Genomic DNA, 16,208 nt, shown 5'->3' with positions numbered 1-16,208 from the left:
CATTCTCACTCAAAGTCCATAGTTTACATTAGGATTCATTTAAGGTGCTGTTCATTCTGTGGGTCTGAACAAATATATCATGACCTGTATCCACCATTATAGTATCGTGCACAGTATTTTCACTGCCCTAAACGTCCTGTGTTCTGCCCATTCATCCTCCCTCCCCCCAGGCCCTGGCAGCCCCAGGTCTTTTACCGTCTTCATAGTGTTGCCTTTCTCAGAATGTCAGATCTGGCATCCTGCAGTGTTTGGTCTTTACAGACCAGCTCCTTTCACGTAGGAATATGCACCTAAGATTCCTCCATGTTTTCGTGGCTTGAGAGTTGGTTTGTTTTTTAGCACCAAATAATAGTGCATCAACTCAGTGTCCCACGGTTTGTCCACTCACCTGCTGAAGAGCATCTTGGTCGCTTCCAAGTTTTGGCAATTCTGAACAAAGTTGCTATAAACCAAGTGCAGGCTGCAGTATGGACGTAAGCTTTCGACTCGTTTGGGTAAGTCCTAAGGAGTATGATTTGCCGCATCGTATGTCAAGAGCGTGTCTCGTTTGGGCAGGCACTGTAAAACTCCTCTTGAGAATTTTAGGGGCCTTCCTGATAGAGAATCTGGAGGTACGAAGGCACCATGGGTGGAAATGGATGAAGGAAAGAGCGTCGCAAGTCACTCTGCCGTGGGGTCTTGTCTTGGAGAAGTGTGGAGCCGTCATGACTGAAACAGAAGTGCCTTTTTGCAAGAGCAATCGAGCCAGGCTTGTGGCCAGGAATGACATCCCTTCATTCACAAGAAAGCACGGTCCCGTGCAAATCTTGGGCTGGAGGCCTTGAGCGCTGATACCCTTCTACATAATTAGGTCGCGAGGCACATGCAGGAGTGAACCATGCTTGACCCCGATCTTTGATATCATTAAAAACTGGGGGACAATCACATTTTTGCGCTTTTTTGCTAAAAGGAAAAGACTCCGAGAGAGAAATTTCCCCTCTGCCATCTTGTTTCATGAGTTTATGGAAACTCCCATTACACAGCACCTCAAAGAAAAGACAAGCCAAGGAAACTTACTGGACAGCTCTCAGAGTAACACTTTTTTTAAAAGTATTTTTCCCCCTTGATCTTAAAATAACTGGCTTTTTGAGCCATGAGAAATAAAACAGGCATTTGCTTTAATTACTGTAACAATGCACTTTTGAAGATTCAAACATCTGAGCTTTGGCACTGGACACATATTTAATGAATGACTGTCCCTGAGCACTGGTAGAACGTACCAGAAAGGTATGGAATGCTTTATATAAGGCCTTCACATATGTTGTCCTGTTTAACAACCCAGTAAGGTAGTTGAGGCAAAGATTCTGTCGCTCTGTGCTTGAGAAGAGAGAGAGCAGGCTTCAGAAAGCAGGAGAGCCTGAGGAAGTGATCGAGAGGGTCTGAGATACTCTGGGGAGCCCGGTGGCTGGAGGGGGGACAGGCCGGCCCTCGCCATCAGGCACCCAAGGCCTGTGGTTTCAAGTTGGCTGGGAATAATAGCTAACAGGAAGCTGCACAATATGTCCGTTTCACATGGATCATCTCACCGACTGTTTACCAACAGCCAGGGCATAACTGCTGCTCTTCCCATCTCACAGATAGGGACGCTGAGGCACGGAGCAGTTAAAGGAATGGCTCCTGGCGGATCGGCTACAAAGGGGGCACCGGCCACTAACCTCGGAGACCTGTCTTTAGCCTGCAGGCCAATTCACCTGGGCATCTCCCTTTCCCTTTAAAGTCCTTCTGGAAGCGAATCATGGCAACGGTGGGCTCCAGTCCCATCGGGAGCCTGGGCAAATCTCTTCGCTGCTCTGGGACCTCAGTTTTCTCACCTGCAAAATGGGGGTGATCAGTCAAGCTCCCTCCCCCATCCGATCCGGTTACCCAGGGAGGGGTTGTGGACCTAGGTGGGGTGCGTGCGAAGCCCGGAGCCCGGCGGGGGTCTTCCCAGCTCCTCCGACCCCCTCCCCAAGCCCTGTGGCTGGGAGTAGCTGGGGCCCACGTGGGCCCGCGCGGCGCAGTCGCAGCGGCCGGAGGCAGCGCGCCCTCCCCCGCGCCCGCCGCGCCGGGAGGCCGCTTCGCACCATATTTAGTCAGGGGGAGCGGGCAGCCCCGGGCTGGTATGCGGCGCTGGGGATTCCTGCAGGAAGGCGCCCGCGCCTGCCCTTTTTGGGTTGTCGCCCGCCCAGCGCCCCCCGCCGCGCCCGCGGAGGGAGGACCGGCCCGGGGACCCGGGGCCCGTGCGGGGCGGGGAGCGGGGCGCGCGGGTCCCCGGCCTGGCGCGGGGCCAGCCCGCCGCCTCGGCTTCCTTTTATGGCCTGTGTGCGTGCGGGCGACGGAGCCCGGGAGAAGACGGAGAGCCGGGGAGAGAGCCGGCGACGGAGATCCGGAGCCAGAGACGCAGGGCCAGAGATAGAGGGAGACAGTGGGAGACGTCTGGGAGAGACACAAAGCCAGAGACCGCGGGAGAGGTCGGGAGAGACACAGGCCAGAGGCAGAGGGAGACAGAGGAGAAAGTGAGAGACAGAGACATACATAGTGACCGCAAGGCAGGAAGAAAGAGTCATGGAGAGTCACTGCATCAGAAGTATGGGAGAGAGACGAGCAGATTGACAGACACAGGCAGAGGAGGGGAGGGAGGGGTCCTACGAGAGAGGGGAGCAGGGGTGAAGTTTTAAGCAGCTTCTTCATTTGCAGGAACTTCTTGGGCGGGGGAGGAAGAGTTGGGAACTTGCAAGGGCAGGGTCGCACCCACTTTCTCTTTGCATCCTGACTCACACCTTGCAAGTTACATAAATATACCCTCCCCGACACACACACACACACACACACACACACACACACACACCCATGTTTCCGCTGCAGAGACTGAGGCTCAGAGCAGGGAAGTGACTCGCCTGAGGTCAGGCAGTCAGCGAATGGCACATACGGGCCTCAAGTCCCTGCAGCAGGTTGTTGGGTCCCCACCCCCACCCCCCACTTTTTCTTGTGGGTGGAGGTGGAATAGCAAGTTGGGAAAAATAAAAACTTCCCCTTCCCAAACGATTCCCAGCCGTCGGGGGCTCCTGCCTTGCACTTTGCAAAGTTCAAAAAATCCCCTTCCTCTACCCTTCATGCAGTGCGGCCGGCCCCCTTTCCAGGCACTGAATGGCGAATAAAAGGGGGAGCGGGGCTGGGAGGTGGCAATTCAGACCCCCACATTTGCCCCCTCCGAGGGGAAGGAAGCGGTTAAAATCGGGGTCGTGCACTGACTGAAGGGAGACCTTCTCAAGCATCTCCCCTCCCCGCTCCCAGACGCTGATCGCTCGGCCCCTTGCTCTGGGAATCAGAGCCTCGGTGAGTGTCCCAGAGCCGGGTTGGGGTGGGAGGGGCGGTGTGAGACACCGGCCCGAACTCTTCTGCGGGGAGCGCCACAGCCCCCTGGGTCCCCGCCACGTGTGCGCCCCTGTCCCAGCGCCGCCGCAGGTGAGGCCAGGAAAGGCACAAAACGCCGCGCTTCCCGGGCCCTGCAGGGGGCGCTGCGGAGCCAGCAGTCTGGGACCCTCCCCCCTCCTCCCCCCTGGGCCGCCTCCTCTTTCCCACCGGGGGCAGCTCCGGGTCTATAAAGAGAGGCTTCCCGGGCGAGCCGGGAGATTTGGACGCCCCTGCCTGGGAGGTGTGCCAGATCTGAGCTCTCCACCCGGTTTCTTCTCCGCTGTCCCCCCAGTTGGAGATCTGTAAGTAGGGTGGTACTGGGGGGTGGGCAGCTGGGTAGGGGTCATCCTACAGGGGCTGGGGAGCAGCAAGGTGTTTCTGTTGCTATCCTTGTCATACGGTCAAGGACTCTGGTGAGGAGGTGGGGATTCACAGTTTTCATTTCTCTGCTTCATCAACCTAGGTTTTCCCCAAACCTCCATCTCCCCAGGTGGCCAACCAGAAGTGCCACCTTGGGGGTACTTGTTAAAGACCAAAATTCCGGGCTCACCTCCAGTTACACTTGAATCTCCAGAAAAACTGTACTTTAAAAAAAGGAGGAATCCCAGATGATTCTTACGAGACACATCTGGGAGATGTGATCCCTTCAAATCTCAGAGGAGCAGCTTCCATTGGCTTCTAACTTTTATTCTAGGCACAGATAAAGTACAGCTGAACTTCCCTAGAAAGTCATTTCCAATCACAGAGGCGGGCAAAGTAACGCTCTGAGTGGATTTGGAAGCCTGGCTTAATTCTGTTGAAAACGTGCTAAATCAGTGAAAAACACGTGGGCAGATGCTTCGCAGAAAGGCGAGTGCGTTTTTCATGAGTTTAGAGGATGTGTTTGTTGATCACCCTAGAGAGGGAGGGCTGGTTATGATGCAGTTGATTTATCACAGCCCAGTTTTCTTCCAGACTCCCCTCCCCCGTTCCAAAGTTAAAAAAAAAAAAATCTTATCCAGGTTGACCCCAAGGGCTTCAAATACCCAGACAGATGGGACAGTTTCGATTTGCAACCATGGCCTGCAGGTGTGTTAAGTAAGAGTGCCCTGGGATTTCCTGTGAGTAGCTGGCACCAATGTTGGTCTGAACGTCCCCACAAAGTGGACCAAAGTGAGAGAAAGTCTGGCTGATGTCTGTTTCAGTTTTCCCCCTGCACAGAGAGCTGGTGGGGATTTTGCTGCCTGAGGAAGGGCGCCATTCAAAGCTATGCTGATCAAGACGTTGGAGAAAATAGTTAGAAACCCAAGGAGAGGGTTTGGTTCCAGTGTTAAGAACTGAGAGATTAAATGGTTAAGTGGCCAGGGTTTGGCCAAGGCAGGTGGATTGTTAGTAAACCGATTTGCATAGTTGTGTTTTGCTTCGTCTTCTCGATCGGTTTAGTTTCCTTAAAGGTACCAATGGAGAGGTTTTTCTGTTTTGTTTCTTTTTACAGAGAGGGAGCTGGAAGGTGCTGGGCTGAAAGGCATTGGATGGCAAGGTGTAAAATAGGTTGAATTTCTGTGGAAGGAAGCCTTCCATTGGTGCTTTTCCATTGAGATAGCCACCACTGATGGGATACTTATGTACCAGGCACTGTAGCAGTGTTTGATTTAATTTATCTCATTTAAATGCTGCAATAACCTTTTAAGGAGGCACCATGATGCCTGTTTAGTCAAAAGGCAGCTGAGGCTCAGGGAGGTTAAGTAACTCGCCCAGCATCACACAGCTAGCAAGTGGTGGAACCCATTCCTGGGTCTGTCTGATACCAAGGCTATGTGGTCTTGACCCACCACCTTTTGTCTTTACCATGAACAAAACGTCTTTTGGAGTCAAGTTTCTGGGGGGACCAAATGCTTCCGGAAAGCAAGGGTTTATCATCTTCTCTCTAGAGAAAACATAAGCTGACCTTTTGGGAATTTAAAATAAAACGCACCGTTTGTCCCCTGGTGGTGTGGTAATCTAGCTGGGGCCGATGGGTAGACTGCCATCCCAAGAGTCTAACTCATGAACTAGACGAGCTTTCTCCAAGAAGCTTCTGGGGCTCGCCTGGTACACACCGTGGTTTTTTATTTTCGCATCTGAAATAGACGTGTTCTTCCGTACAAGGTATTTGTTATGGATTTGTTATCATTACTTTTCTGTCCGAGGGCTGAGATTGAGGCAAACATGGCCATGTATGGTAGTGTTTTACATGAGGCCATACCCGGCTCGCTTGCAAATTAGCGTCGTAACACAGCTTTGTTGGTCGTGACTCTGGGGGATTTCTTGGCCCTTGTCCTTCCCATTTGGGAACAAGTGGAGGGGCCCGGAGGAGAAGACATTTGGGAGGAAAGGAGGATTATTTTTCCCTGCTCCTCTCTTATTTGGAATTTTTTTTTTTAATTAAAAAAAGGTTTTTAGCCACTCGGGTTTATTAAACTACTGCTTTCCAAGATAGGAGTAGAAAACAATACCTGGTGATTATCTTTGCCAGACCGTATTGCACTGTCAGTGAACGAACTCCAAGGCTCCACAAGACCATAAGGATTACTGTCCAATCCTGTAACGAATTTCTCTAACACTCTTCATTCGGGGCAGGCCCCCACAGTCTCCTACTTCCGTGTCTTCCTCTAGCATGGTCTCCTCTGTGTTCCCTCTTCCCGGAGCTCTGCCCCACCAAGGTTTGGCCAAACCAGCCAGTCAGAATCGTGACTTGACCGACCGCCATCCGAATTGATTCACCTCCAAAGACCTGGGTCTCCTATTCAGCATTTGGTGCTCATTACTGACTAAATCAGTTAGATTAGGACTTGTGATCTTAGGGACCTGCAGGGGAACGTTCTGGAGGCTGTTGATGTCTAGGATCAAGGAGCTGGCAGACTCGGTTCTTGGTGAGGGCACTCTTCCAGGTTCGAAGAAGGGTGCCTTCTCGCTGGGCACTCACACGGCCTTTCTTGACAGTTTTATTTTGGAGGAGGAAGGGTCTCTTCTTTCTTCAGCACATCGGGGCCAAGCAGGCGGACGCCCTGTTGGAAATTGAAATGGATTTCCGTGTAATTCTCAAATCAGATCCGTGTGAGATTTTTCCGGAAAACCAAGTCCGCTGTTAAATCCGCTGGAATCCTACAATGTCATGAGCAAGTTTGGAAATCCTCCACACCGGACTTCACAAACCTCCGTTTTCCCATCTGAAAAATGGGGGTGGGGTGGGGGAGAATAGCTCATGTTTGGTGAGCACTTTGGCCAGTCGACACGCTGAGCCCTTACCTGGCATCATGTTACCATCTTGGCAACAACCCTTGGGAGTAGATATTGTTGTTGGCCACTTTTTACTACTGTGGTCTGAATAACTTGCTCAGGATAGCTTGACTGGCCCAGGAGGAAGACTGGATCCTGCAGATCTAGCTCTTTGTAACTCTAGAGCCCAAGGGATTACCCTGTCGGGAGGATTAAGTGGGATAATGCACACGAAGGGGGTAGCATCGCCTGGCCTCTGCCTCACTTCAGTGGGCGATTATTTATCACATACGTGCCCAGAGACCTTAAGGATTGTGCTGCATGTGACACAGCTGGTACTTAGCAGAACCAGAAAGCCTATCTCGTGTGACCTTTGTGTAAAGGAGAAACTTGTCCCTTATTTTCCTTTTGTGTCCTGCCTCCATAATCCCAATCCCTATTTGACATGAAGGTGGTAGTTAGAACCTTCCACTTGAAGATGGCCACACTTGATCCCCTACGCCAGGCACATCGCAAATTCCAGTTCTACTGGCCCATTTGTGATTCATTTCGGGCCATAATGGCATCCTGGAAGGGTTCACCTAGGAATGGGAACCTATCTGGCTTTTCAGGTGGCTCTTTGGCTCCCTGGGGTCCCTCCGCCTTCCTCCCCTGACCTTTAAACAGTTGAGCCATGGCCACACGTTGGAGGAAAGGCTGAGTTCGGAGAAGGCCAAGCGGGAATTTGCAGGAATTTTGTAAGGCTCAGGTGAGGGAAGAACTAGTTAGTGCTGTCCTTTGCTCCTGCACGGGGGAGTCCCGTATCTTGAACCTGCATTAGTGATTGAAGGGTTCGGATGGAACAGCCCTCATCAAAGTCCCCAAGAAAGGGCCCACTGCTCACTCATGCAGGCTTGAACTTGCCCCATTACTATACCCGTTCCTTCCTTCCCCTGGTGAAGCAAACCGTGGAGCAGATGACGTAGAATCTCAAAGGGGCCTCGGTCTGAGACCGCTGGGTCCTGATCTGGGGTCACGCTTGCCAGTCCCCCGTCTCCTCGTAGAATGCCTGTCTCCCTGAGCCCCTTCCTCCTTGCCCTCTCGATTCTTCCTTACCCCCTAGGTGTAATCGCGGTCAGTGTATTCTTGGGTGTCTTTCCAAAACTTTGCTACGTCGAATTTCCTTTTTGTCAGACAAAAAAAAAAACTGGCATTCCGGACATTAGGATTTTTTTTTCCCCACTTAATCGTAGATCTTCAACGTCTTTCTCTATCGGCATGTTTTGGCACGTTTAAAAATCAGCTGTATAATCCTCTAGTATTGGAAAGTACAGCTTCTTACTGAAATAACCCCTTATGGAAACATACCAGCTGCTCCCCATCACTTAGAGTGTTTCAGGGAACATCCTGTATCTATTTTGGTCTAATTATATGAATTTATCTGTAAGATCAATTCCCAGCAATGCCATGGCCAAGTCAAAGGGCACGCGCATTTAAAATGGATAGATACTGAGAAATGTCTGTCACATTCGAGACTGTACATTAATTGTAAGCACGTTATGCCAGGGCTGGAAGATACAAAATACCCTGGGGCTTTGAGGGCCGGAAATGACCAGTTCTCTCTTTCCCAAAAGTGTTCTTCATAGGAGCTATATCGTGTCTCTTGCTAACCAAGTTCTCTTGGTAGGAGAGAAAAATAATTTCACTCTACTAACTAAAAAACTTCCTTCTGGAGTTACTTTATTTATTTCTTAATGTTTATTTATTTTTGAGAGACACAGAGAGAGAGAGGCAGCATGAGCCAGGGAGGGGCAGAGAGAGGGGGAGACACAGAATCCAAAGCAGGCTCTGGGCTCCGAGCCGTCGGCACAGAGCCGGAAGTGGGGCTTGAACTCATAAACTGTGAGATCATGACCTGAGCCGAAGTCAGACCCTTAACCGACTGAGCCACCCAGGTGCCCCGGAGTTACTTTAAACACAGTATTTAAGTCAGGGGAGATGTCCCAAAGCAACAGTGAAATGGTCCACTGCTCGCCTTTTTCCTGTTAAGGTGAAGTAGGGCTTCCTTGGGATCACACCCTGGGGAGGTGGGGGGTGGTATGATTGATGGGGGGAGGGCGGAGGGGGCCAGGCCTTGACACAAGCAAGAGCTTTTCTGCTAAGAGTAGATTGGGCGTCAGGTGAATCTGGGTTTAAATCCCGACTCCAGCTTTTGCAAGAGAAGGCTTTTACTTTAGTTTACTTTCCAGGACCTCTGTAATCTTACAGGAATAATAAATTATGCTCACCTTGCTGAACACTTAGGACACATAGTAAGCTGGGGTATTTAATAAATGGCCTGGCCTGATACCCCATGAATAGAAGGGGCCCAGTAATTACAGTGGCTATTACCAATAACAGATTTAGAATCCAGTTGTCTCATGCAGACAGCTTGGGGCAGAGAGAACTGATGCATCTAGGGATCCTGGACCCTCTCCTGTTTCCCTCTACACGCCCGGCTCCTTCCACACCTGCCCCAGGACTTGAACTTGTTTCTCCGATGCGGAGGTCCTTCCAGCTGGTGGACTGTGTCCTAGACCGGGCTCAGAGGCCGTTCATTTTGTCTGCACGGCGCTTAAACTGTGCAATGATTTGACTTGAGTGGCGGCTGTTTCGCACCTAAAGTCAGACTTCTGGGTCGACTGCAAGCCTGGAAGTTCAGGGTCCACATACTCATGAGGTGACCCCGGCTGGAGTGAAGGAGCTCCCACCATCTCTAGGCGGGGTAAGAGGGCTCTCGGCCCAATTGCTCCCGTGACCCCTGGGGACACTTAGGTTTGTGTCTGTGGTCAAAGCTCTTGAGCCGGCCGCTTGGCAATAAAGGCTTCAGGGAAGCTGTCGACCAGGCGTGATGATGTGCAAATCCTATACTATTCGGGCCCTGGGGTATTTGATTCATTTTTTATTAGTGCGGAAGCAGAAAGGGCAGGATCTTTTTACCCCTGCGTCCCTCTGGGGAAGATAAAGCTGATGTTAAAACACACCAAGCTGAACGGTCTTGTGTGGTCCGATTCCAGCCCTTTGATACGGAATCACAGATTCCATAGAATGTCAATGTCAGGCCAGCCCACTTTCTCCCCCCGGATGAAACATGCAAGGCTCAGAGGGGGAGAGTGACTTGGCCACAGGCACCCCGCGAATTCGTGGCGGAACTGGGACTTGTAACCGGGTGGTTTCACAGAGGCTGAAGAACGGCTTGTTTGTGCTGAAAGAATGAAGCTGTGTGGTGTTGGCGGGGAAATCAGGACCACGTGCACAGCGGACACACTGAGCCGTGTTGTGTCACACGTTTCTGGCCTCATTGCCACAGAGCCCTTTGTTTTCATCAAAAAGTTTGAGAGCACCCCTCGATCCCTGAAGCGTCCTTAGTGTCCATCTGTCCTTCGTAATAGTCCTACAGGTGCCCCTTTGGCCCCCAACCTCTGGGTGTCTGCGTCTTGTCTTGGGATGTGTTCACTGCCCCCGTGTCACCTCCAGCAGTTGGCCCTCCGGGCCTTAACTGTCTTCCGCAGAGAGTCCTGGGTTTTCTTCTAAAGCAGTGGTTCTCACCGGGGACGATGTCGCCCCACCCCCCAGGAGACATCTGGCAATGTCCAGAGGCCTTTGGGTTGTTAAAACTGGCAGGGCCAGGGGCGCATAGGCGGCTCAGTTGGTTCAAGAGTCCGACTTCAGCTCAGGTCATGATTTCACGGTTCGTGGGTTCGAGCCCCGCGTCGGGCTCTGTGCTGACAGCTCAGAGCCTGGAGCCTGCTTCGGATTCTGTGTCTTCCTCTCTCTCTGCCCTTCCCCCGCTCGCACTTTGTCTCTGTCTCTCTCAAAAATTAATAAACATTAAAAAAAAAAAAGAAACTGACAAGGGGAGGAGCTACTGGCATCTAGTAAGTATAGGACAGGGATGCTGTAAACATCCTAGAATGCATAAGACAGCCCCTCCCCCAACAAAGACTGACCGGCCTCAAGCGTCCATGGTGTCAAGATTGAAAACCCCTACTTGAGGGGCGCCTGGGTGGCTGAGTCAGTTAAGCATCTGGCGTCCGCTAAGGTCATGATCTCGTGGTCTGTGAGTTCGAGCCCCGCATCGGGCTCTGCACTGGTGGTGTGGAACCTGCTTTGGGATTCTCTCTTTCTCTCCCTCTCTCTGCCCTTCCCCCACTTGTGCTCTCTGTCTTTGTCTCTCTCTCGCTCTCTGTCTCTCTCAAAATAAATAAATAAACTTAAAAAAAAAAAACAAAAACGAAAAACCTCCTTGGAAGTAAGGACCACAGCAGGGAACAGGAGACCAGGTTTTGTTTCCACTTAGCACAAGGAGAGTCCTCTGACTGGAACTGGGCCCCTGATCATTGCTGTTACTTTGCAAGCTACTTTTTATTTTCTTCCTCCCAGTGCCTCCCCTAATGCCCCACCTGGGACTTTTTTACCTGGTTGTCACCGTCCCAAATTTTTGAAAACTCAAGGCTCTGGGTGCATGCTGAGGCACGTCCTTATAACGATTAAGCCAAATTATCCGGAGCCTTCTACACTGATCCAGGATGTTTCTTGGGTGTGCCTGCATTTCCTGTCCTCAAATGTTCTGCCTGTTTCAAAGAAGACAAAGCAGGAAAGATCACCCTGAAAATACACCTTTATTCAGATTCCACCATAGCTGGCTGTGCCATGATGGGCAAGTTACTTAACCTCTCTGTGCCTCCGTATCCTCGTCTGTAAACCAGAGTTGATGGTGCACCCTGTAGTGTTTCTGAGGGGATTAAAGGAGACCATAGCTGGTACCCAATAAAGATTTAGCGGCTCTGATTACTAATATTAATATTATTAACTTGCTAGGCTCACTACATTTTCTCAAGGGCAAATTTGTGAGATTTCATCGGTGTTTGGTGGGAAAAGAGGTCTGTGGCCAAATGTTTTGGGGAGCCTTGGGTCTAAAGGAGTAAAATCGCTTTCGGGTTTTAGGACCTGACAAAGTCTTGGACGTCCTGATACTGTCCTGCCTTTCCATGCACAGGTGGGGGGTGGGGATGTGGATGGGGCGGGGGTGGGCGGAGGGAGCACTTTGCCAGTGGATTTAACCGCAGAGTCGTTTTCTTTCGAAGAGTATCTCAGTCTCCCTGAATCCCACCCAACCCCCACCCCTTAATATTTCAAGGGATTAGGGTTCCAGGGAGCACACTCTGGGAAATGCTGTTCTCGGGTGAAGCCAGGCTTCCTCTTGCCTGTGACCAAAGCAGATTTCGTGCATCGTAACTGTCAGAAACAGCAAAGCCCTGAGAAGCCAGCCAGCTTCTCTGTCTCCTTTTTTGGACAGAGACGGACTCTTTACACTCGGTCTTGTTTGTGTTTTTGATTCTTAGATTAGACAGAGTTCCTGGCGACGGGGATTCCTGTGTCCTTGTATTTTTCTGTTGTGTTTTTTGGTGTTTTTCTGACTTTAAAGGCAGCTGACCAACATTGCAATTAGAAGGAACCCAGTTCATTGACATGTTGCTCAGAACTTTCCCCCGAGCCCTCTTGAGTATATTTAGAAACTATTTTATAATTTTTATAATTTATTTGATTGAGTGAGTGATTGAACCGGCGGGGAGGGGTGGGGGGGGGCACGGTTAGGGGACCGAGGATCCGAAGTGGGCTCTGTGCTCACAACAGACAGCCCGATGCGGGGCTCGAACCCACCAACCGTGAGATCATGACCTGAGATGAAATTGGATGCTTAACCGACTCAGCCACCCAGGTGCCCCTTGGTACTATTTTAAAAATGTTTCATTGCACACTAACAAGTGTACTTAACACTACTGAACTGCACACTCAAATGGTTAAGGTGGTCAATTTTATGTAATGTGTGTTTTAGCATAAAGAAGAAAAAAGGAAACCAGAAGTTTTCATGGAAGTGAATACTTTGTATCAGAAAAGTGCACGGGGCCGCCTTGGTAGCTCAGCGGGTTAAGTGTCCAACTCCTGATTTCCACTCCGGTCGTATCTCCAGGTTTGGGAGTTTGAGCCCCAGATTACGCTCTGAGCTGACAGTGCAGAGCCTGCTTGGGATTTTCTCTCTGTTCCTCTCTCTCTGCCCCTCTCCCGCTCTCTCTCAAAATAAATAAATAAACTTAAAAAAAAAAAAAAGGCAGCAGAACATCAGCCCCGTAAGCCCCCCTCGGCTTCTGTTCTTCCAGTTAAGACATCTGACTTGTGTCACCATAGGGACATTTTTGCTTGGTTTTGAACCCTCCTATAAACAGAAGCACGTAGTATGTCCTTTTTTTGCGTTTGCCTTCTTGGTTCAAATGTGCACGTGAGGCACTGTGTGGGGTACCTGCCAGGGTCGGTTCACTTATTGCAAATTCTCCGTCGAGCTTCTGCCAAGCCCATCGGGCTCACGTGGGAGGCAGAAGGGCGGGGGCTGTGGAATCAGACGTGGGCTCAGAACCTGGCTCTCTTACCGTTGAGCTGTGTGACCTCAGGCAGATGCCGTCACCTCTCTGGGCCTCTGTGTCCGTATCTGTTAGGGGGAGCTGACCGTAAGGCGAGATTCCCAACAGCGTGCTGATGTTACTTGCTGACCCCGCTGTGAGTGTTGACTATCCCTGCTGGTATTCAGAAGACTTGGCCCCGGCAATGACCTACGGGCCAAGTGGGAAGCGTGTGACAGCGATATGGCTTACACACGGAAGACAGTGGCACGCAGGTGATACAGTAGCATTTTTCCTTTTTTTTTTTAATTTTTTTTTAACGTTTATTTATTTTTGAGACAGAGAGAGACAAAGCATGAACGGGGGAGGGTCAGAGAGAGGGAGACACAGAATCTGAAACAGGCTCCAGGCTCTGAGCTGTCAGCACAGAGCCCGACGCGGGGCTCGAACTCACGGACCGTGAGATCGTGACCTGAGCCGAAGTCGGATGCTTAACCGACTGAGCCACCCAGGCACCCCAGCATTTTTCCTTTTAAAGAAAAAGGTCAAGCGTGCAGAAGTCAATGCAACAGCGTAACCCACCTGAGGCACCCCATCCCTCAACCCCAGGTTTGTTACTTCAGATACAACTCCTTCCCACTGGCTCTGAAAAGAAGGCACCCTAAATACATTTTAAATGTTTACTCATTGAAGTGATCTCTACGCCCAGGGTGGGGCTCGAACTCGTGACCCCGAGATCAAGAGTTGCGTGCTCTTCTGACTGAGCCAGCCAGGCGCCCCGGAAGGGACCCTAAATAGATGGAACCACGGTGCCATTGTCACATCGAAGAATTTAACAGATTCCCTAATATGAAGGATATTGTTAATGTTGAATTTTTCTTGATTATCTCCTACATTTTTCTTTCTGGAGGCATGGGTCGGGACTTTGTTTTTTCTTACAACTGCATTCGCTTTCTCAAAACTTTCCGTGTGAGGGGTGGCTTTTTATTTTATTTTATTTTTTTTAAGGTTTCTTTATTTTTTTGAGAGAGCGCAAGCAGGGGAGGGATAGAGAGAGAGGGGGACAGAGGATCTAAAGCGGGCTCTGTGCTGATGGCAGAGAGCCTGGGGTGGGGCTTGAACTCATGAACCGTGAGATGGTGACCTTAGCTGAAGTCAGAAGGTCAACTGACTGAGCCACCCAGGAGCCCCAGGGGTGGCTTTTTAAAAATGTGAAATGTGCCCTTGCTTCTGATTTGCCCTGTATGTGTGCGTTGTGGGGAGAGAATGTGTGTTTCTTCCCCTTCCTCTCTCCCAATTAGTCTTTTATTGTCCTTGTTTGACTTTTTCATTGTGAAAACGTTCCAACATATGCCCAAGTAGAGAGGTCACTAGGACAGCCCCCCCCCCCCCCAGGCACCTAGCGCTCCACTTTGGTAATGATCAAACTGGGCTTTGTTTGTCTTCATCTCCTGCTTTTCCTCTGTGTCTCAGAGCACCCCCCCCCAGCTGCTTCTAGTTTATAAATTTCTCGCCTTTTTTTTCCTGTATGTTCTTAAAGAAATGGAGTCATTTGTCCTATGCTTTCCCACCTGTGGATTTCATTGCACCCCCCCCCTTCCCCCCATGACAGTATATAGTGTGTTCCCTGTGCCTCGCGTTTCCTGGGATGTTGGACCCAGAGGCTTTGCCCGCTTTGGCCCCCATTCCCAGCCCTTTTCCTTTCTGGAAGAATATTTTCTTGGTGGTAGAGGCACTTTCTATGGCATCCCATCTGGGGGCACATCGTTCTGATCGACTCCTTACTCTGATGGTTAATGTTGATTAACACGTTTAGGTGACCCCCTCCTGATGTATCCATGATAAAGTGCTCTATCCACTTTTCATCTTACACCGTGGGTCTGAAAGTATAGACCCCAGACCCACATTCCTCATCATCACCCAGGAACTTGTTAAAAATGCCAATCCGGGGGTGCAAGTGAGAGAGGGGTAGAGAGAGAGCATCCCAAGAGGGGCAGAGGGAGAGAGAGAGGCAGAAAGAGAGAGAGAGAAGCCAGGCTTGAGCTCGAGCTCGAGACGTGGGACTCGAACTCATGAACTGTGAGATCATGACCCGAGCCGAAGTCAGATGCTTGATGACTGAGCCACCCAGGTGCCCTAGACGGGAGTATTTTTTAACGTCAGTTTAAAGTGAGGTTTTGGTGGGGGGAGTGGGGATGCTCTTGGGATGATGTCCTAAGCAAAACCCGTAAGAATTTAAAAATGCAGGTAATGTGATTGTTAAACCCAGGACCATGTGTCTGTCTGCAATTCTTTGTTTCACTCCTTTTGAATGATGAAGTGATTATTCAGATTTGGGGAATAATTTGCTCATTTCTCCATCTTGTTAAAAATGAGCTACTAGATCATGACTCGGGGGAAAAGTAACCACCCCCTCTGAGCTTATCAGTTTCTTATCATTGTTATTTTCACCCCTGAAGGAGAAGAGGGGCGGTCGGAGTACTTGCCTGTCCTTTCCTGCCTTGTAGTCTGTGTCTCAGGAGTTGGCTGCCCATTTGTGAGATGTGGGGGTTATTCTGGTGAACTCAAAGGAGCTGTGAATTCTTCTCTGCTGAAGTAGGCCGTCAACCACACAGTATGTCCTGGTGGCCATACATCCTAATTCAGCCTATGTCTTAGTTCCTGGAGGCACAGCAGCAGTGGGTGGGGGAGGACCGCTGGGGCAGGTGGGAGGAGCTGGCTGGCAGCAAATGTTACTAGGGCAGGGGCAGCTCCTGCAGGAATGGTCTGGAATGGGCTGCTAGACAGAACATTAAGAGTCTGTTGCCTCAGCACCTGCCTAGTGGACACATCCAGACAGTGGGAGGAAGAATGGGCTCCTCATGTGGACAGGACGGTCACTGACTTGGAGTTGTACCTACAGACTTTTCTTTGTCAATTACTTAGTGACCTCGAGGAGCTAAGGGAAGTCAGAATCAAGGTTTTGCTTCCCTCCCCGCCCCCCCATTCGTTACCAGTTTGCAAAATAACGTCTTGGTTCCCCAGCATCTTACCTGGCTGGCCTTTAAAATTTATTTTAATCATCATGCCTCATGGGTTTAAACGTATTCATCTCTCCATTCTTACCTTTACATTTCTTACTGA

At 50.4% G+C, this 16,208-nt stretch overlaps 1 protein-coding gene across 3 annotated transcripts in view; it reads left to right on the top strand.

Moving 5' to 3' along the window:
- The first annotated feature begins 3,645 nt into the window (after window positions 1–3,645).
- MYH11 (myosin heavy chain 11) overlaps window positions 3,646–16,208 on the top strand; it is a 124,564-nt gene continuing 112,001 nt past the window's right edge. For all 3 annotated transcript variants that reach the window (XM_030301265.2, XM_032591533.1, XM_030301263.2), the window contains exon 1: window positions 3,646–3,734. The gene's annotated coding sequence lies outside the window, so the exon portion shown is untranslated. The remainder of the gene's footprint in view (window positions 3,735–16,208) is intronic.

Source organism: Lynx canadensis, chromosome E3 (genome assembly GCF_007474595.2).
Source record: "Lynx canadensis isolate LIC74 chromosome E3, mLynCan4.pri.v2, whole genome shotgun sequence".
In the NCBI taxonomy this organism is placed as follows: Eukaryota; Metazoa; Chordata; class Mammalia; order Carnivora; family Felidae; genus Lynx; species Lynx canadensis.
The sequence above is the reverse complement of the archived record's forward strand: the minus strand, read 5'-3'. Positions and strand labels throughout refer to the sequence as shown.